Genomic DNA, 24,057 nt, shown 5'->3' with positions numbered 1-24,057 from the left:
AAACGGTTTAGCCACAGAGAGCATAAAACGCTCACAGGTGCTCACGGTTGGACACTTTTCAAACCCATTCAAATGAATGGGTTTGAAAAATGACTGCAGGTTTCCGTCTCCTGCCCTGTTTTGTGCAGGAAATGGCAATCTGCAGAACGGAGTCCCGGGCGCAGATGTGAATGAGCCCTAAGCCTTACTATAATTCAGCTTTGAGCATGAGTTTTAAAGGCATTCATAGTACAGTCCGGTAAATGCTTAGGGAAGGTATATATATATATATATATATATATATATATACTTGTTGTATTGGGAGTTAAAAAAAATACCTTTTTACAAATAACAAGAAACTTATGGTGCTTTGATAAGATGAAGCATGACATTGACTGAACGTCTTGTTCTTGTTAAACACTTTCATATGCCTTGGAATGTCAATAGATCCTGGAGTTCGTCTTATGTGTTGTTTCTTGCTGAGGTATTTATTCTGTTATAACAAACAAACAATAACAAAAGAAATCCTCTAATTTTTACATAATAAATAGCACAATTCCTTGCATCTGCACAGTTTTATGTATCCAAACTTAACTTTTCCAAAGTATAATGTCACCTTCTAAACTAGTGTAAGGAAGAGATCTGCAAATACATAAGACTTTCAGTGTTCCTTGTACTCAAAGCTGCTAACTTGGCTTCTCGCAGATGGGATCACCTTGCACTGAATCCATCAACCTTGTATAAAAAGTAAGTATATTTATGCGTATACTGTATATGGATACTCTCACACTGCTTTAGGAGCAGATGTTGCTGCCTAAAATGCGTCTTAAAACAAGTCTCTAATATGAATTTCATTGTTTTCAATAGGAAGAAGTGTAACAAAATAAAGGGCCCAAAATAAGATAAAAGCAGATGGAATTTTATTTAGGCTATAGTAAAAAGACATCTAGAGACACTTTGGGAGAGATAATGAAATCAATAGAAAAGAAAAACATGGCCACAGCGGCATTCTGAAACAGGTAGAGGAGACAATCTCGTGCTAAAAATAGAGGTTCTAAAAGCCGACCTTCAGTTATAAACAGTCTTGTATAAAAGAAAATAAATTACTAGTACAAGTGAATAAAATAAACTTTAATAATATCTTGTAAAAGAAATATGTTACAGTATCTTATAAAATAAATTTGTTTTCCTCTCCACTTTTTAGGCATAGTTACTTTATACATATTAATCTATGAAGAGGGTAGGGGGAGGAAGAGACTGCTAGAAAAGACATTAAAAGACATTCAAATAATTGGTGTTTCTACACTCTGCTACAGTAAGCTCTTTTTACACTGCTGTGCTTGAAGATAACAGTTACCACTGCAGAATGAAAAAAAGCAATCAGTTATCTAGCTGGCAGACACCTTCTAATATACCCCTCCCTTCTCTATAGAGTTCTGTGTATGAGGTGTTAGGACTGTGTGGCAGCTGTGGCCAAGATATTTGGGTGGCAGCCTGTTCCGCTGTTTCTGTTCACTCCAGCATTCATGGGGTTAATTCCCTTCCAGCCGATGGGCGTGGTCAGTCTTCTGAATGACAGTAGTGTCAGCCTATGGACACCTGGCTTTAGCACCTGTGCTAGGTGATCGGTCCCGCCTTCCCTCCATTTCAGGAGAAAGGTCTGGGCCGTCGGCTGCTCTAGCCTCAAATCTCAATGGTTACATGTGCTGCGGCTGTGTGTTTGGCCTAGCACTGTTATATGTTTGTCAAGCATGTTTGTGGAAGTGGGTCTCCCTTCTGGAAATTGTAGCTTAGTGTAGGGCATACTTCACACAGTCTGTTTCCTGACTGTGCTGCAACAGCAGGTGGCTGTGATAACGTCATAGTCGCGTTTATGACTAATTGACCAATAATCCTGGGTAACTATCGTCGTCCTAATTGATAAGGCTGAGGGCCGGCGGTCAAGAAATCACACCACTCTGTGTTGGTATTCATTCTTCTCTCAACCAAAGAATTTGTGCTGATGCACTTTTTATTGAGAACACAGGGTTAAATATTAGCAGAGAAAGGAAGTGATATAACAACAACATAAGTTTTCATAATCATTCCTGATTGGTATGATATATCTCAATCAAACAGAAAAAGATCAAGCAGCTGGTACCGCTCCTGCGTGATGACCTTGGGGCGCTGTCTTGTGGCAACAAGCCAAGCATTTGTTTTTCTTGTACCCATCTTGGATACAGGCAACATCTTATCATTTAATATTATAAGCAGTTTCAAGCATAAGCAACTATATCTAGCATTCAGATTTAAAGGATAACAATGTTTTTTTCATACATTTCATAATTATAACCTTCACAGCTGCAGTAGGGTGCAGCCCAGTATAGTAACTGGGAGCACACGGGCGTTGCTGTGTTTGTCTTGTAGTGGGTTAATTGCAAGACTTTTGTATTCTGTTGCGGCTGCTCTGTCCTGCAGGGAACTTATATTTTTAGTTTCAGTTTGTACCCAAATGATGTAGTTGCCCGGCAGTGACATTAACTGTCGGGCTTTGTTCACACCAGAGTGCTCTGCGGTTCAGAGCCCAGTGGGCTCCACAGGTTATTGTTTATTTTTATTTATTTTTTTTAATATAACCTGCCAACCGTAACATGAGGCTGGATATAGATACAGAATCTTATGTAATCAACTATGTGATTGAATATAAAGAGAAGGAGAACAGCTTAATAAGTGGCGAAGGAAACAGATCTCCTTAATATGATATGTTACAAAGTGTCTTATATTCAAATGCACTCTTCATTAATGAAAAAGTGTTTAGAATTGAAGTAAGCTTTAAACCAAATTTCTGGCGACCATACATCAAAATGTCCTTTTACAATCAACATCACCATGGTAGGAGAAATAGCATAGTTAGACATATAACACATAGTTCATTCTAAAAAAGCATTGTGTGGTGTGAACAACAGGCCTGTCTCTTTTCAAGATATTGCCATTTAATCTCTGTACATTCTTTAGGCCTTGTAGTCCCAAAATAAAGCTCAGCCAAGGTCTCTGGAAACGGTAGGGAGAGGAAATTCTAAGTAATTAGAAGATTGAAGGTTAATTGAAGATTCCTGAAAGTAACAAGGCCACATGAGAAAATGTAGCAGCATACATATACAGATGTACAGTAGCAGCGTTTAACTTGACTTTCAATAGTGCGATAACTTTCTGCACCGTGATATCTTATCACAGAAGACGAGCCATTGGAATTATCACTGCCACAAGTTAAACTGTGCCATATCTATAGCAAATATAATATAAAATATATTAGCAATTGTCTATTAGCAAACATTATAATGATTCTAATTATTTTTTTCATCTGCAATGACCAATCCTGTATTTCTCAACACCCTGAAGAAGACATGTCCTACCCCATTTTGTCATAGTTTCCACAGCATAATCACTGATATGGTGAGATGATGTATGGCCAAATCTCAGCTTTCTGATGTGGATTTCCCAGTCAAAGTACTCATTAGATTTTTCCAATGACTATATTGCCACAAAGCACAGTGTGAACATACTATATATTCATAGCATGTATGTAATGTGTAAATGTGTTGGTGTATGTGTACATGTGTATTAAATACACATAGACAGTCTATATATTTGTGAAAGATATATTCCAAAGGAACATTCCCCTGTCAGCCCCATGGTTGAGATGGAAATACATCGAGGGATGTTTCAACCACCAGGCTGGAACATACTGAACCAGCCAGTCAGTAGGGTTACTCCATTCTGTAACCCCTCGTTCACATCTGCGTTTACTAATCCATTCAGGGAGTCTGCATGGGGACCCCCCCGAACTGAATTCCAAATGCATTGGCAAGCGGTGTGTGCAGTGAAAGCACATGGACCCCATAGACTATAATGGGGTCCGTGTGCTCTCTGCGCGGTGTCTGCACGGAACATGCAGACAGAAAAGTACTCTGATCTACTTTCATGTCCGCATGATTCATGTGAGCAGCACGCAGAGAGCACATGGACCCCCATTATAGTCTATGGGGTCTGTGTGCTTTCACTGCACACTGCTTGCAAATGTGTTTGGTATTCCGTTCGGGAGGGGGGGGGAGGTCTCCATGCGGACTCCCTGAACGGATTACCAAATGCAGTTGTGAACGAGGGGTAACTTCTGACTATTTCACAGTTGAATATTCCCATCACGATCATGGCTAGCTGCGATAGGAATAAACCCTTTAAGTTGCGGTTGGATAGGTGTACAAAGTATTAAGTGACAAATCATAAAAATTGACCAGTGTAAATAAAAAAAGTATCAATGATAAATCACAAAACAGCCATTTCCCAATATCATTGATCCTCAACCAGAAAAATCTGCTGCTTGTGGAGACATTGACATTAATCCATCCATGTTAAATCAGAATGTTGGCTGTATTATACAGCAGTGATGGAGTGGGTACAGCTTCGAAGCCAACACCATCACTGTATGTTAGTAGTACAGAGTTTTCAGGAATTCGGAGCTATCAGCTGTTGAGCATAGCTGCAGTAACAGTTAGACAGCCTGTTTGTCATTGCTGTAGTCAGAAATATCACAATTCAACAGGCCAGTACACAGAGAGGACCTCGTAATATTTCTGGAGTACCCAGTTTGCGCCACAGCTCCTTTTCTTCCTTATAGTGTAAAAATTGACCCTTTACTAGATCCAAAGGGAATCACCATATCCAATTCTATTGGTGTCTTCAGGACGCTGATACCATTGAACCTGGATGGTCATAATTAGAGATGAGCGAACACTATTCGAAACAGCCGTTTCGAATAGCACGCCTTCATAGAAATGAATGGAAGCGGCTGGTTTCGAATAGTGTTCGCTCATCTCTAGTCATAATATGATGGTGATACTGGTCTTTGTATATTGGTTTGTACTCAGTAACAATATGGCAAAAATATTGAGTCAGTATTGAGTGATAACATTAGTTGTCATGGTAAGGTGGTATTCCTTTGGCCTTGTAATATTGGTTATTGTATAGATGAATATTTTTTGTATGGAGATATAAGATTTTGGGTTTGTGTCCCTGATAGGGTTGAGCGATCAGGTTCGGAAAAGATCGGATTCCGATCAGCGATTGAGTAAATTTCACAATCGAGATTGGCTGGAAAATGATCGGAAATCGGATTTAAAAACAGATCTTGAAATCTCAAGATCGGCTCAACCTTAGTCCCTGATCTTTGAGACCCTTAGCATTCACAAAGTTTTTGCTTTTCTCTAGTTTAATTTTTTATTATTATTATTATTATTATTATTATTATTATACTAAAACAAATTGCATATTTTATTGCCTTTTTTTCTTTGTTCTCACTGGCACAATATTATTAGCATGAAAAAATTATTTCAGATCTTAGTTATTAGGCTTTTGAAGTTATTAGGCTTTTGATGTTTTTAATGCTTGTGTACATTTTTTTTTTAACTTATAATACAATACGGTTCCCACTTTATTTTCTGAATCTCATACTTTTGCTAAATCTTACAATGTTACTTACTTCAGTTATCTTAATAAAGCCTAACAAATTCAGTCTAGCAACTGAATTCTGGAATTTGGCTTACTGTGCAAAAATAAATGGTAAAGGCAATTTTGGAATTATTGCTTCATACATCACACAGCTAAGTAGACTTCAGTGATGATGAAAAATTTGGTTCCATGCTAAAGACCAAAATTAGCTATGTCCTTAAGGGGGTATAATGATATTACAAATAATATAGCAATATTGAAATGAGCTGCATTGAGTATAATGTTAGCGGGGTTTTTTTAATATTAAACTTGATATCCTTGAAACTGTAGAGCCTATCAAGCAGGGTGTGTTAATTATTTGGCAAAATTTTTGTCACTGTTTTCCTATCTGGACATACAGTATTTCACTATTTTCCATGTCAATAGCTTTAAATAATTTTCTTTGGCTTTTCAGTGAGATTATTTTAGTTATTCTTGTGCCAAATATTGTAAAATCAATGAGTAAGATGTTGATATAAAGTTGGCATCTTTTCAGGTTGATTTCTAGAAACTTTATAGAAGACTAGAAAATTAACTCAGAATGCCACTCTAAATAGAATTTCTCACTTTTCTACTTTGTATACATTGCAAGAATCTTGGTTGCCAAATAACTTGTTGACTTCCTGTGTTACAGAAGAACACGCTGTGCTGTACATTTGTAAGTACTCACTGGGAACACTACAAAATAAAGAATGTATTTGACCGTATGTCATGTTGATGCAATTCTATGTACTGTATGTCACCATCACTGAGACAAACCATTTAGCCTGTTAAGGTGACCTGATGGTATGACTATGACTTAAGAACCCCTAGCTATGGAGTGGGAAGGAGACAGTGAGTCTCTTACTCCCTGAGCTAGGAGGAGAAAGTAAAAGGTAAGAAGTAAGAGTAAGAAGTCTGAGCTAGAGGTGTTGTTCTGCAGTCAAGAGTAATTCCTGCTCATCTTTGTGGGAGTTGTGTGCATGTGAAAACTGTTATGTTATATGGCCTCATAGCTATGACCTTGTCTATTAGTCTCAGGTCAGACAGGGCAACCCATTTTGGATCTGTACTGTTGGTGCCTTTGTGGATTAAGAGACTTAAAGTACACTGTATTGATGAATACTTCCCCTGCAATGGAGTACCATCACAAAACCACAGCTCTAGCTCAGTGGAAGTTCCTAAATAACTATACCCTCGTCATCTTGATAAAGTTGCCTGTTATCCCCTTTTTTCCAACAGTAAACCATGAGTTTCACCATTTTAACCCTGCTTACTAGGACTTAAACCTGTATTCATCATTCAAGGGCATTCCAACCACCATCAGGCTTCGGGAGACTTACCACTAGGATGTTCCTCAGAGAACATTACCATCGCCATTATACACTGTGCAGACACCATGTGCACTGCACCTGCCCTGAGGAGTGCAGGAGAGTCTTGTAGAGGTCCTTGTCATGGTGACCACAGCTACCACTACTCCCACCCCCCAGGCCTTCCTGCCAAAGACCTGCCACACATATACAACATAGTTATTGCACCATACGCTATCAACAGAAGGTGTCAGCTCTGACAGATGGTTCTCTGCTTCAAAAGCTAAGACGTGAGATAAATACTACTACTAAGGGCTTATTCACATATCTGCTTTTTCTTTTTGTGTGATGTCCATGATAATCACTGACTGCACATGACTCCACTTATTTTCAGGTTGTGTGCTGTCTGTGGTTAATCCATGTTTCATGCTTGTGATAAATGAATCCATTTTTTTTATAGTTCCTATACTTTTCTACGTCTATAGGTCAGTGAAAAGCAATTCCTTACACTCTCTAATTTTCATGGACCTATTGACTGTAACAGAGTTCCATGGTCTGCATAATGGACTAAAATCGAGCATGCTTTTTTCCCAGTGTCTGTGTAAAGTGAGGTCTGTGTGCCACATTAAAAACAATGGATACTTATGCAAAAGTACATCTCATGCAAACAACGCAAGCTCTGACAATGAAAAGAATGAAAAATTTATGGCTCTTAGAATACGGAAATCCAAAAATAAACAATTTTATTCAAAGTGTTTTCTTTATTGTACAGAATACCATATTTATACAGCTATAATATTTATCATACACAATAATAGCAATGACCTAAATTATATGAGTTACATAATTTTTGGTCTACATTTACAAAAAAATTACAGCATCAATTAAGGTCAAAACTGTCAACATAATAAAGAAGGTGACAATTCTCTCTCCATTTCAAGGAACATATAAGCTCATTTATCCATCAAGCATTTCCACATAAAATCTGTGAAGGAAAACTCACTTCCATTTATGTTAATTCTTACATGTAATCATGATGGCTGATTGTCTAATGTCACTGCTGTCTCTTGTAGGTTTCTGAATAATAAAATATTATGCTGAATATAATATACCTGTGCCATTACTAAGCAGCAATCGAGGAATGTCCCAAGTGTCAATCATAAATCTGCTTGAAAAGAGCTATGGTTTGCCCATGGTAGTATGTGGAAAATAACATTGTGAGCTCCAGTTCCATAAGACCTAATGGTTTAACCATTGCAGCCATCCACAGTGGATAAGACTAAATGAGGATATTCATTCAAGATAAAGTACCACTTCCCCAGACTGGATACCTACCAAGAGTAAGTACCGGATAACTAACCAAATGTTTCAGTCGTCCTCTGCTTTGTTCTCTTGTCTGTCCCAATACCATTTTCAATTCAGCTGATTATTTTGACCAATGGGAAGTGACTTGGTCATTGGGAAGTGACTTGGTCATTGAGAAGTAGCCAATGTGCTGTTTCTGAAAGCAGATGCATTGTTGAGTGTGAATGTTGGTGATCAATACAAGGTGACTCATAAAACAGAATACATAATGTTACAAACTGAATTAGATATGCTACAATTTAGGTTTTCTAGACTAAGTGAAGATAACTACATAATCTAGTGTTTTAGACATATCCAACGTGAGAGTATTATGACTCAGTTTATTTTGTGATAACGGGAATATATTTGAAATATAATATGAATAAGTACTGAAATATAAGCTGTTATTCGAGAATGATTGTCTTCAGATGTATATGTATACTGTGCTAAAAGCCTTTTTTCCTGCTATTATCCAGCAACAAGAATATAAACAGATATATAAACAGATATACTGTATATATACTATATATATATATATATATATATATATATATATATATATATATATATATATATATAATTTGCAGAGACATGCTGTATTTAATATTAAAATAAAAATACATAAAACACAAAATATGGGAAATTTATATAATTGGCTTTACAATGATATTCTTCTTGTAGAAGAGGGATCATCAGTAGAGATGAGCGAGTACTGTTCGGATCAGCCGATCCGAACAGCACGCTTGCATAGAAATAAATGGATGTAGCCGGCACGCGGGGGGTTAAGCAGGCGGCCGCCGTCAAAGCGGAAGTACCAGGTGCATCTATTCATTTCTATGGAGTGTGCTGTTCGGATCGGCTGATCCAAACAGTACTCGCTCATCTCTAATCATCAGTACCTATGACATTTCACAAGTTGTAAAGAACCTAAGAACAGGCCAAGTTACATGGTAACATAGGACTCCTTTGATATCACCTTCATAATTCTTGCATCCATTAAACTTGTAAGTCTTTGGATAGTTTCTGCTTGAATTTCGCTGCAGGCATCAGAATAGCCCCCATTTCGGTGTGAATTGCCTCCTACCCTCATAGATTTCTTGCTTGAGTATACTCAAAGGTTCTCAATAAGGTTGAGGTCAGGGGTGGATGGTGGCTACACCATGAGTTTCTCTCCTTTTTGACCATAGCAGCCAAAGACTCCTCAGAGGTATTTGTTGCTTCATCAGATGGTGCATTATTATGCATGAAGATGATTTTGCTACGAAAGGCATGCTCATTCTTTTTGTAACATGGAAGAAAGTGGTCAGTCAGAAACTCCATATACTGTGCATAGTTTATTCTCTCATCTTCAGAGAACCTACCAGTTCTCTAGCCATGATTCCAGCCCTAAACATGACACTGTCACCTCTTTGCTGATGTCACAGCCTTGTTTGGACATGGTGGTCATCTACCAAGTAACCACTACTTCATGCATCTGGGCCTACCTGAGTTGCTCGGCACTCGTAAGTAAACAAAACTGTTTCAAAATTAGATTTCATGTATATTTGGGCCCACTGCACAGTACAATGATTACGCTTAAGTTTTCATGAAATGTCTAATGTTGTCATACCTTGTCCAAGACTTTACACTATTTTATGCGTTTTGGCAGCAGAAATATCCATTTTCTTTCCCATATTGCTTGAAACCTGTGGCCTGCATAATAATGTGGAACATCCTTCTTTTTTAACTCATTTAATTGAAAGATTGTACAACATATTATGCAATGGAGGTAAATAGTGCAAAAGAGATTACAGAATGATTACAAACTATATGTTGCACAATATATACAAAAACTGGACAAATTAAAATCAACAACCAGAATAGGTGCACCAAAACACTAGACAGAGCAATCCAGAGGAGAGTCCAGACCAGGGAGCCAAGAGGAAGATAGAATCCAATCTGACCTGTAGAGGGCGAGAGTATACACAAAAAACAATATAAATCCACATTTCTAACTAACCCAAATACCATAACCATAAAGAAAACAAATAGATAATGTGAAGGTCTAGATACAAGTAGGGTCATGGACACTCTCAACTTCACCACTATAAAGTAATAAATGTGTTAAGGGTTGTAAGAAAGGATGGGGTTATGTACAAAGTTAGTGGTAAATTACACCAAAACCCCCAAATTTTATGGAATTTTTGAGGGCAATCCTTACCTTTGTATACTATATGATTATATGGCAAGACAGAATTCACCAGTTTCCTCCACATAGACAGGAAGGAAGGGCGGGGAGACATTCAATGTAAGGTAGAGCCTTAAAATGCAGTATGGGGAATATTAAATAGTGTGCTCAGGGAATGAAAGGATCAGAACATGCCCTGGTCATAAACAGCGCTCATGGACACAAATTCCAAACTACTCCCAACTTTGTGCATCACAGCTGGCAATAGTTTTGGTCAAATCTGGATTATCACACAATGGGGTTTTAATAGGAACATCAGTGTAAGCTGCCACTCACTTAGCCTTCTGCCAAACCTGTTCTGCTAATTTATGAGTGGGCAGTAATCTACCTCTATATAGGTTGGGTTTTCCAACGTTGGCAAAAGGTTGGGTATATTTAGGTTATGTGCGGAGTGCACCTTTGGGCCATGTAGAGGGTCTGTCAGTAACCAGGATCTGAGATAGTGAAGTTGACCTGCTAGATAGTACAGAAACATCCGCCCATATCTTTTAGGCACTGTAGGCATAATTTAGACTTCGAGATTCCCCATAGAAAAGAAATAAACAAAGAGTCTAGCTGTTTAAAATATTCTGCGGATTGGCATTGCTGCATATTCTAAAATATATAAACATTTGGGAAGAACCACCATTTTGATGAGGATTTTCCACCTAGTGACTCATAAGGGTAAGGCTCCCCATTAAAAATTAACTCTAAAGTGACCGAGGAGTGGGTATACATTTAAACATAAGAAATGTTTATGGTCATTGGAAATATGGATTCCCAAGTATTTCCAGGTATCCATGATTTTAAGGTCACGGATATATTCTCCAGCATTCATTGGTGGCTGTTTAGAAATGGACATAAATGATGACTTGTACCAATTAATTCACATACCAGAGTAGATACTGAATACCTATACCGAGGACCATCCTTTTCTCCTGAGAACTAATAGTCACTTCTTTATTAAATTGAATATTTCCTAAGAATAAGAGCAGGAGTCTTTATCACCAATACAAAAAGTATCAAAGATAGCAGACATCCCTGGTGAGTCCCCCTATGTAGAGAGAAGTATGTGGATAGCGCATCATCCAGGGGATGGATAGAGGAGTGTGATTCATTGCATAAACAACTCCCTAAACCTGAAATGTTTTAGTACCTAGAGTAGAAAAAGGCCATTCAACCATATCAAACGCCTTAGTGGCATCCAAAAAGGCCATTGCCCAGTTTTGTTTGAGAGCAACCCCTATTTGAGAAACCACTTGGACCCATCTAAGATTTTACGATTTATCAGGCATAAAACCCATTTGCTAATATGCTCTGGAAGCCTCAAGCCACTTCAAACGAGCCCCATAAAATTTGACAAATATTTGTGATGTTTAGTCCTCTGTTTCCTTTTGGTGCTATTATTTTACTCTAAAATCTACTCAAACTCCAAACTCCAGAGTATAATAAGTGTAGACTCAGGGAGGTGAGTAAAAATAATAAACAGTTATACTGATGATACCTCACCTCTCTCTGTCCATTCACGCAGTGTTCGGCAGTTTTTGGTCTTCTCTTTAGGCCTCCTGGGTGATTCCACTTTCAGACCTGTGAAAGGACTTTAGTGGTTACATGGGTTCCTGAAACCCAAACACAGGCCTCAGTGATGATCCCAGAACATGTAATATCAGCTGCAGGCCAGAAGAGGATGATGGGGAACCGCCAGATGCTCAAGTGAGGTAAATACAAGTGTATTTTTGCTAAGCTCTCCTGGACAGGATTCTAATGGAAAGGGACATGACATCAGATACAGTAGTAGCTGTACTTCATTTCTTTATGGAACGTCATCAGCCCTTCTCACAGACACTTAATGACAACCTTCTGAAAAATTCAATTTGCAGAGAGGATATAATTAAAGCAATACAGAATGTTATGTCTGAACATGAGACAGACTCAACAGCAGATACATAAAGCACATAAATGTACTCTTATAGGAATAATCATTTCACATTGCACTCATCTAAAAAAAATTAGATCAGCAAAAATGAGGCATCTGTCTTCTCAATTGGTGACATTAGAAGCTAGTAATAAAAACGCCAACTCGATGGGCACTCAAATACAGATCTTACACTAGACAGAAATTATTAAACTTATTAGATCAAAAGATCCACATATCTCCGAGAGAAAGCGTATAGGAGGTGAATAAAATGAATTAAAGGGATGATGTTATATCATTAAATATACCCTCATTGGGTAGGGTTCATTCTACATCCTAAATAGCAGAATCCTGTAAATTCTGTTCAAAATATATATACATATAATATGTGTGTGTTTGTGTGTGTGTTTATTATCTTATTGATCTGTACAAATATTACATTATATTCCACAATGATGGTTTTATGAATAGGTCTCTTGTACAGGGTAGGAAAGCAAGAGACAATACTTCTAAGACCATATTTTTTTATGCTTATGTAAAAGTTACCGATGTGTCTAATAACTATTGATACAGGTAAAGCCTTAGCACAGTTTAGAATGACTGGAACACTGAGGGTTATACGTTGGACTTGATGGATTGTGTCTCCTTCCAAACTCATCTACTACGTAAATATGAAATGGAACACAGCTGCGAACCTGAATAGCCATTTTATACCCATACACGACATTAAGTATGTTATTCTGGGCACAACATACATATATGTGGGCATAAACTGCAGTTTGGGCACACAGCAGGGTACAGATGTGAAGGAGCGCTATGCGGTTTTTGAATACCATGTCACATTTGCAGAGATCCTGAGGTGCCAATAAAGTTTAATCCCATAAGGAGTAACCCTATTTTGAAAGCTACACCCCTAAAAGAATTTATCAAGCAGTGTAGTGAGCATTGGTTTCCCCAGACATGAATCCATAGTGGATGTAGAAAAAGGAATAAGTAAGCTGTATGGAGAGGAGTATATTGGGTACCCCAAATTCCCTATTATTTTCCCAGTAGCTTCTATGATTAAGGAATCACTTCTGGTGTCTTTTTGCTTGTAAGCTCTAAATCTAGGATGTACCCTGATATACACTCATAAAGCTTATACATTCCCTTCCTGCCACAGCCAGTTTTGTCCTAAAGATGTGATTTTTGGAGTGTTTTTTTCATTGTACAAACTAATTTTTTTTTTTCATTTCCCTGGGGATGTTGCAAGGGATTGTTTCTTTACAGGATGAGATGCATTTTGTAATGACACCATATCGGGGTGCTTATAATTTACTGACTAAATTTTATCAACTCTTTCTTGGTGCATTAAAAAAAAAACAACACATTTTTACATTTCTTTTTACCTTTCAAATTGTTTGTGAAAGCCTGATTTTACCTCTGCTACCAACTCTGGTACCAAAAATCTGCACTGATATCTGATGCCTGTGGAGGACACTGTACTGAACTTTCCAGGCAGTAGAGATAAGTGCAAATCTCTGCTACTTGAGTTGTATTAGCTTTACATAGGAAACAGTGATTAAACAGGCTTTCCCTGATTGTCATGAAGCCGGGGACTTCTGGTGAATAACCTCTCTAAAGGGTTATTCCTATTACCTGCTATTGCTGACCTATCCTCAGGAAAGATCATTATTAAGAGACCAGTGGGGTCTGAACACCTGCTGTTTGAAGGGACTTGGCACTTGTGTAAGCGCCATAACTCACATACATCACATGCCATCTGGTTTATAGCAGCTGCACAATTTTATTAAAGAATGTACATTGCATGGATGCTATAAAACAGATACTGTGCAATTTAAATAAAAGCACAATGGTCACTTCCAATAGCTGATTAGCAGGGATCCCATTTATTAGACCCCTGCTGATCCCCTATTGATTATTATTCCTATTAAGGAATCATTTTAAAGGGGTTATCCTCCTTTTAAAAATGAATGGTCTATCATTAATATAGGCCATTAATTTAAGATTGGCAGGGGTCCAACTGTTTGGACCCCTACGTATTAGCTGTTTCCCAGACCTTGTAACTCTCATGCTGACCACTGCGCTGCTTACTCATTATATTGTTGCTAACAGCAATTATGGGTACTATAGTTTGAACCCTTTAAAGTCTCTGGGATACTGCTAAAACATCCATACTGGTCACCATTAACAATACTTTGCAAAGAGTCGGTAAACACAAGACTTTAGTTACGCTACTGTGTAGACCGCCTAAAATACAATAGCCATGGAAGATCTAGCAGGAACCAAAAGTTTACTAGGGGGATTCATGTTCTGCAGCTTGAAAGAAAATGAAGCCATAAAGTCAATTGTGTAGTCTGGGTACCCTCAGGCAATAGCTTCATTCCATCAGGCTTTGGTGTGAGAGGTGTAGGGACACCAAGATAGGAACACAGTATTAGGCTTAGAGCAATTTCTGGGCAAAATATAAGAGGAGAACATCTATCTGATTCACTGAGCAGGATTGTCTCCCATTGGGACTTACCTAGCAAATGTCATCTGATCTAATGCAAGTTTGGCCACTATGCAGAGAACACAGCTGTCTGCTTCTTGCTCTAGCAATTGCTGAGAACAGCTAATAGATGGGGGTGCTAGTTGTCAGACCCCACTAATCTGATAATATATTCTTAGTATATATTACCAATATTGTAACTCCTTTAGTATTGTGCACTTGCGATCAGCACATGAATTCTTTAGTGTGTCTTAAAAAAAAACCTGGAAATTGTTAATTTCAAAGGTCTAGTATACAATTTGTAATTAGATCAATATAGACTAATAAAGTAAATATAAATCTCAATGCACTGTGCAAGCTACTAATTTTCTTAGAAACATAGAAGATTGATGGCAGAAAGTAATGCCATGGTCCATCTAGTCTGTCCTTATATTATTTCCTTTTTATCTTAGGATGGATACAGTATATGTGTTAGGGAAGTGCCAGACAGCAGTTCCCCAGTGCTGTAGATGAACCCTGGAGGAAGGGGCACAAGAGACAGTGAGCCCTGGTCTGAAACCCCCCACTGTCCCTTCCTGATTGCCAATCCTATCCTAGGTAATAGGCGACAACTGGATGACAAAACCCTTCCTAAATACGTGACACACAGAACGCAGACAAGACAAACAACAAGGGAGGTCAGCTAGCCAGGGGTCAGTAACAGTCGAGCAATGCAGTGTCAAAATCAATATCCAAGAGAGTAGTCTATAGGAAAGCCCGAGGTCAAGATTCAGAATACAAGAATAAACAGCAAGAGAAAAGCTAGCATGCACAAGGCAATAGCAAGCACCAATGTGAATGTGAGCCAAGAATAAACAAGGAGGAAGAACCCGCCCTGAACCTGCTAGGAAGGCAGGCTGTCAATCACAGGGCAAGGCTAAAATTGACTATTAGAGGAGCAGAGGGAAATGAAGGTAAAGGAGATGGGTGGGGTGGGAAATCAATTACCAAGATGAAAGAATAGGACAGTGTTCAGACAATGTGAGAAGAACCCAAAATAATAAATCACAGCCGAACACGCCTCTGTGACGCAACATGAGGCCGTATGATGATGCCAAAGCCCAGATGGGCAAAGATGTTACAATATGTTTATCCCAGGCATGTATACATTCACTTACTGTTGATTTCCAACCACATGTGATGGTAATGTATTTCAGTTAAATGATATTTTCAATATTTGCTGCCATTGCTTCTGTTCTTCCTGAGGCACCAAACGAATTTTAGATGATGCCTCTAGTTCTTGTGTGTAGTTAGTATTATTATTATTATTATTATTATTATTATTATAACTCTACCTACACCAAACTGGTTAATTTATGTTTATTTGGACCTTGCAGGGCACAGTCATGACCCCAGAGTATAATAATCGGAGACCCAAGGGAGTTTACAAACATAAAAAAAACAGTGTTACCTCTCCTGGGCTCTGGCACACTCCCTGCTGATGTTGGCCATCTTTAATGATGGAAGAGATGTCACTTGAGGTAGGGCTTGCGTCGCAACACATAAGGACGCAAGCCTGGTTCACGTAACATCTGGGACATCACACAAGTAGGTCTGAAACCTTCCGGAGCCAGGAGAGGTAAGTAACAGAGTTTTTTTTTTTTTTATGTTACCTTCACCTTCCTGGGCCTGCAATCATTATACTAGGAGGTCTGAAAAGATCTTTGAGTATAATGATAGTGTTTGTGGAGATCATGGGCTCGTGGCCTCACTTATATTATTTCCTTTTTATCTTAGGATCCTGGCTCCTGCTCACAGCCACCTCCAAAGAAGGGAAAGTGCTGGTGGCCGTGAACAGGAACCAGGAGTAACTCCGTCAGGTAATGGCTAATTAAAAAAAAAAAATCTGCAGTGGTAGCGGCTGCTGCTGGGCCCCCTAATGTCCCAAACCCTGTGGCTGTCACTGCCGCTGCTACCCCAGTGGTTACGCCCCTGACTCTACAGATGTATCAAAGTTTAACTTCAAATTTTAGCAGCTTTTTCAATAATTTCATTGGCTTTTGTTCTGTTATGTGATAAGATATCAAGTCACAGCAAGTTATCGGTATTAAGTTAAACTTTGCTGGTGAACTCAGTTTGAAAGGAGATGTCTGTCATAAATTGACCCCTTTAAACAAGCTGATATATATAACCATGGTAACCATAAATATTTGAATTTATAAAAGAAGGCAATGTACATTAGTGAAATATTTATGTTACAAACTCACTTTAATGACATTACCAGCAAAATAACAGCTGTATTAGAAATAAAACACCTGCGTAACACAATGGAGGGATTTATCAACACAAGGACACAATACAAATGGTTCAGCAAATTCCAATGTTGAATAAATTATCACCAAATCAAATCCGGAAATATTTTTGTAACAGTTTTGTAGAATTTTGCAAATCATTGAGAAATGAGTTTTAAGTGCTGCCCATTCTTTTACATATTTATACATATGGAATTCATTTTAATGCCAGAAAACTCTTGTGAACGCATAAAAAATCTGCTCATATGAGCTGTGCCAAGTTAAGGCCTGTAATTAGAGATGAGCGAACAGTAAAATGTTCGAGGTTCGATATTCATTTCGAGTAGCCCCTCAATATTTGACTACTCGAATCGAATATCGAACCCTATTATAGTCTATGGAGGGAAAATGCTCGTTTCAGGGGTAGGCAACGTTCGATCAAATTATACTTACCAAGTCCACGAGTGAGGGTCGGGCTGGATCCTCCGTGCAGTCTTCTTGTGCAGCGTCCCCGCGGCGTCTTCCGTCTCTTCATTCACTCTGCCAGGCATCGGGCCTGGGCAGAGCCGACTGCACATGCCCGCAATACAAGCGGACATGCGCAGTCGGCTCTGCCCAGACTCGATGCCTGGCAGAGTGAATGAAGAGCCGGAAGACGCCGTGGGGAAGCTGCACGGAGGAGACTTCTAAAGGTAGGAGAAGAACCAACGTTGATTGGCCGACTGTATAGCATTCGGCCAATCAATGCTGGTTCTGCATCAAACTTTTACATTCGAACAGTGAGTGGTACTCGATCGAGTACGAGTATTTCGAATACCGTAGTATTCGATCAAATACCTACTCGATCGAGTACTACTCGCTCATCTCTACCTGTAATATCTGTATACAAAACTAAAGAACAGGTTTTATTTTGTGATACTGAAATTCAGTTCACTTCTCCACCTGGTTGTGACCGTTTACTTTAGAAAGTTGTTCTTCCGATTTAGAGAACTATCTTCTAACTGGATATTTTCTAACTTCTACTTATTGTTTATAAAGCAATCATTAGCATATAAGAAAAGTGCACCAGATAATGGTCTCAATTAATCATCCTGTCTTTTACAATTTATGCTAAATTAAATACATGAAATATTGAATGATTAGATTTGATGTATTGTTCATAGGTCACCACACACAATGTCTGAAACAAAGCTACTACTCCAACAAAAAGCATATGTACACAGATTTACACTTCATTTAGACTAAAGTTGAATGTAGGCTCAGGGATGATTTCTTTGCACCACAGGAAAGTGGAGAGTAAATCAGTGTTGCTCTAGATAAATGAAAATACTGACTGAGATTCATATTAATAAATTCAGCTTAAATGTTCTTCTTTCTGATCTCTCCTAATTTCCATTAGTCTTTCGTTGTGAAGCAATTTAAAAATGACCACAAGAAAATAGTCTCGCTGTGAACCCATTAAATCATGATAATTGGAAACTTCAAAAAGGTTGCATAAGCATATGAACATAATTACAGTAAGCAGGTTTCAGGTCCCTGTTAGAAGAACAACCATATGGCTTTATTACAAAAAAAAAAAAAATGGTGTGGGGGTGGTAGGAAGACTTCTAAACTTGTAAATGCTACTGGGTCTTTGTCAAGAGAACATCTGAATTTATCAAGAAAGTATGCACGCTCTCGGTAATATATCTATTTTTAAGCCTAATTTAAATTTAACCCTTTCTGAATTGCAAATGCCCATGGGAATCTCTAGTTCGCTGCTGGTATTTTTCGCGTTACATACAATCTTTTCACGTCCCTTGTGTCAGCGAATGTTACCAATACAGCTAATTTATTCTAGATAGACAGCATAATCTGATGCTGCGCTAATCACATTGTCAGCATCAGGCTGCTTATTTCCTACGTATACGTAAGCTTCTGTGTCACAAAGCAGATAAACTGTAGGGGCTGCACTTATGTAGGGTTTTCATTATTATTGTGTATTTTCAGTGAACCATTAAGGTTTCATTGTTATTATTTCTAATGTAAAATAGTAGAAATTACCTTTTACTTTGTCTCAACAGGCACTAAATATATGGCTTGTGGAAATGTAATGCAACCATGGGCATGGTCTTAGCTAGGGTTGAGCGATCGTGTTCGGAAAAGATCGGATTCCGATCGGCGATCGAGAAAATTTCACGATCGCCATCGGAATTCCGAACACGATCTTTTTATGTGGGATCGAGATCGGTGATTTTTACCACAATGCATTGCTTAGCCTTCACACTGAGTATACGATGTATATTCAGTGTGAAGGCTCCGCTGCAGTTCCATAGGAATGAATGGAAGCAGCTGACACACAGTCTTAACCCCCTGCGCGCCGGCTGCCTCCATTTATTCGAATGGAAGGCTAAACTAAATCTCTAGCAGCTACTTACCTCTAGAGATGGCTGCTCCAGTGCCCTCCTTCTTCTTGCCTCGCTGCCCCGCCTCCCAGGTTAGTGTTTAAAGCGCTAGGTAGGCGGGGCTTGTGCCTTAGAGTGTGGGCGGGTACAGGGCAGGGAGAAGTGACATTTCCCCTCCCAGTACCCGCCTACACTCTCCTAACCCGCCCACACTCTCCTAACCTGGCAGGGAGGGGGAGCGAAGGAAGAAAAGCAGCGTGGAGCAGCAGCGAGGCAAAGAATAAAGGCACGGGGCACAGGACCAGCCATCTCTGGAGGTAAGTGGACACCAGGGGGTAGGATTGCTTTTAAAATCCGATCTCCGATTAATAAAAAAAATCCCATTGACTTGCATTGGGATCGGAATTGGGATCGAGATCGGGTTCGAATGAAAAATGATCGGAAATCGGATTTTAAAATCGATCCTGAAAAGTCAAGATCGGCTCAACGCTAGTCTTAGCTAAAAATGGAATTCAAATACAGTACAGGATCAAATGGTATACAGATGTATTCTTCGTTACTTGTCCTCTTATCACAGGATAAGCAGCTTTTCTAAACACAACATGATTTTATAATAAGCTATTACAAGGTGATTTGCTAACTATGTGTCTATGTGTGACCACCAAGTATTTCAAGACTGTTGTTAGTTTGTTGGATATTGCATTGCATTGGTTTCAGAATTAATTAGAATGAGTCAAACTGGAGAATGGTAAATAAGGCCTAATATGTGAATACATTTATTGAGTTGTTCAGTGCCAATGATGTGGCTCTTATTATTCAATAATAATTGATTTTACTTTTTTTTAGTCCCAATCGGGGGCTTAAACATTCAGTCTTCTTATCACTGCTATGTCGCAGAGTAATATTTCTGTATGCAGAAAAAGTGCATTTGTGCGATTTTCTTATGGGTTTCGTTTTTACAGCATTCACTGTGCAGCCAAAATGATCTGTCACCTGTATTCTATATTTTGGTACGATTCTAAAGATACCAAATTTATATGGTTTTATTTCATTTCATTTATTTCATTTTAACAAAAATCCAAAACTGTGCCAATTTTTTTTTCTAAAAGTCGCCATATTCTGACACCCATAAATTTTTTATACTTCCGTGTACGGGAAAGTATTGGGCGTCTTTTTTTACGAGGTCGGGTATACTTTTTAGTTATACCATTTTGGGGAATTGGTATTGCTTTGATTATTCTTTATTCACATTTTTATCAGAGGCAAATAACGGTTCAGTACTTTAGATTTTTTTTTTCCCACTATGACGTTTACTGTACAGGAAAAATATTTTTATAGATTTGTAGAGCAGGCATTTTTGGACACAGGGATACCTAATGTGTATGTGTTTTACAGTATTTAACTACTTTTATATGTGTTCTAAGAAAAGGGGTGGGGTGATTTGAATATTTAATACTTTTTAATTTTTTAAATATTTTTTTACTTTTTTTTAAAAAAAAAAAATTTTTGCATTTATTAGACCCCCTAGGAGTCTTGAACCCCAGGGGGTCTGATCACTAATGCAATGTAGTACAATGCTAGTGATTGCATTACATTGCAAAAAAATTGTAATTTCTTTTGCAGGCTGCTCACTGCAGACCGCCCAGGGAGCTTTTACAAGGCTCCCGGCTGTCATGCCAATGTGACGTCGACCCTGGAGCATGCTCCAAGCGCCGGCGATCACCGGCAAAATGGTGGTGCCCATGCGCCGCATGGAAAATGGCACCTTGGTCAGCTTTGAAGGGGTTAATGCCTCCAATTGGTGTAGACACTGACCGGGGGCACCAGCGCTGGGTGTCTACTGTGTAAAACAGTAGACACCTGGCAGCTATGGCGGCCACCTGACTCCCAGGCGGCTGCCACAGTTAAACACCCGGCGTCCGCCATAGTATTATGGTGGATGTCGGGAAGGGGTTAAAGGCAGTCTGTCAGCAGTAAATTGGTTATAAACTTGATTACAGAAGTGGAAAATGCTTTGGTGCCTTAGGGGGCGTTCACACTTGCATTGCATGTCCGGTGTATGCATTCCGTTGGGTTTCTGCCCTCAGCCCCGGTAAAACTGGACAGGGGACGGAAACCCGGTGGTCAGCTTTAAAACCCATTCACTTAAATGGGTTTGTAAAGGTGATCGCCGGTGTCCGCCTGCAGCCTCTCTGCATGGAAACTGTTTTTTCGGCCAGACACAGTCGGATGTGCAGAACTTTGTGTCCGGCTAAAAAAAATGGCTTTCCCGCAGACAGGCTGCAAGCGGACATTGGTGGTGACCTTTACAAACCCATTTGAGGGAATGGGTTTTAAAGCTGACCGCCAGCAAGCCATCCCCTGTACAGTTTCTCTGGGGCCTAGGATGGAAAACACTGAATGGCAAACACTGAACAGGGGCGCAAGTGTGAACGAAGCATTAATTTACCTTTCTTGTCTTAAATTCCATGGCAAAGCAATTTTCCCATTATTTGCAGTTTACATGAAAATGGAGCTCCAAAGCTGTATAAGAGAGGCATATTTGGAAGATTTAGAAACACCACAACAGGTTACTGTGATTAGGTTTAGAAAAAAAATTACTGCAGACTCCTTTTAACCCATTAGTGACCAGCCGCTCTAGGTCTTGTTGATCAAACCATTTTCTTGTGCGTTTTTCTTTTGTCACATACCAATCGCTACACGTTTTTTATTTTTTCCAATACAGTAAACATACAAGGACAAGTGTTTTTTTCAGGACAAGTCATAGTGTGTAAAGGCACTATTTTGGGGTACATATGCCACATTGCTCCATTTTGCATTGCTCTACCTGCTCAGGAGGCTGAGCGCCTTTGGAATCCAGGGGACACTTCTTAGGGCCTTTTTCAACTCTTTGGTAGCATCAGCCATTTTCTTTGGAGTGGCATGAAGGGGGAGTAGTATACCAGCCAGGGGCAGAATTAGACTTGACAGGCTGATTAATAGGGCCAGCTCTGTACTGGGAAGCCCCTTGGACCAGTGCAGGATATGGTTGACAGAAGGGTACTGTGCATGGTGAGCTCCATGCTGGAGAACAACTCCCACCCTATGTATGAGACCGTGACTGCACTGGGCAGTACTGTCAGTAACTGACTGCTTCACCCCAAGTGTGAGAAGGAGTGTTATGGAAGATCCTTCCTCCCAACCTTGGTCAGGCTGTATAATCAATATCAGGCTAAGTGTAAATCACTCTGCAGAGAGTCATTAGTTGCTATGACTCCTGGTATCTTTTTCTATCTGCTAGTTAGGGAATTGCTAGGACTGCAATTCCCCAGTAGCTGCTGAAAACCCTGGGAAGGGGCAGAAGAGACAGTGAGCCCTAAGCTGAAACCCCCCACTGTCCCTTCCTGCTTGCCTGTTAATATCATACGCAATAGGCGGCAACTTGGAGACGATCCCTTCCTATATACGTGACACACAAAATTCAGACAAGACAAACAACAACAAAGGGAGATCAGCTAGCCAGGGATCGGTAACAGTCAAGCAATGCAGTGCCAAATTGAAGTCCAAAAGAATAGTCAATAGGAAAAGCCAAGGTCAGGATTAAGAATACAGGTAAGTAAACAGCAAGAGAAACACCAGCAAGTATGAGGCAACAGCAAGCACCAGTGTGAATGTGATCCAAGCATAAGTTGAAGGATGAACCCACCCTGGACCTGATAGGAAGGTCAGCTGTCAATCACAGCGCAAGACTTAATTTAACCATTAGAGGAGCAGAGGGAAATGAAGGTGAAAGCAGACGGGTGTGGTGGAAAACCAATTACCAAACTAAAGCCGTGTTCACACAGTGCAACCAAAAACTCTGAGCAAGGAATCAAACTGCACATGCCTCCTACACCGCCGCATGCGAGCAGAGGGCGGCGCAGTGACCTGAGCAGACAGAAACGTTACACTGCTATTCTGAGCTTGTATATGTTCTTTCTTGTAATATATTACTGTATTACCCATGCTGCTGCAACACACTGAATTTCTCCATGGTGGGACTATTAAAGGGTTATCTTATTGTGTCTTATCTTATCTTACCTTATCCTACTAATATTATAAGTGTGAAAGTTTGTGTGTTTGGATGTTTGTGAGTTTGGATGTTTGTTCCTCAATCACGCTAAAACGCCTGGACGGATTTGCGTGCAATTTTCCACAAACATAGTTTTCCCTTAGGATTGAGTCGCAGGCTACTTTTGGTGCCACTAAACAACATGGCTTCCTAGTAGGAGACTCACAAAAGCAGGACTCCTAGCCCCAGCTATAGACTCACACACACTGCCTGGCATTTCCTGCCTCAACCTGCCTGCACACTCCTTACTGTCACCTCAGGAGTAGCCCTCAATCTACTCACTCACATTGTCTGTATCACTACATACACAACACATCACATTGTCTGACACAATACAACACATCACATTGTTTGTATCACGACATACACAATACAACAAATCACATTGTCTGACACAATACAACACATCACATTGTCTGACACAATACAACACATCACATTGTCTGTACCATGACATACACAATACAACACATTGTCTGTATCACGACATACACAATACAACACATCACATTGTCTGTATCACGACATACACAATACAACACATCACATTGTCTGTATCACGACAT

This window comes from Leptodactylus fuscus, chromosome 2, assembly GCF_031893055.1.
Source record: "Leptodactylus fuscus isolate aLepFus1 chromosome 2, aLepFus1.hap2, whole genome shotgun sequence".
Classification (NCBI taxonomy): domain Eukaryota; kingdom Metazoa; phylum Chordata; class Amphibia; order Anura; family Leptodactylidae; genus Leptodactylus; species Leptodactylus fuscus.
The sequence above is the reverse complement of the archived record's forward strand: the minus strand, read 5'-3'. Positions refer to the sequence as shown.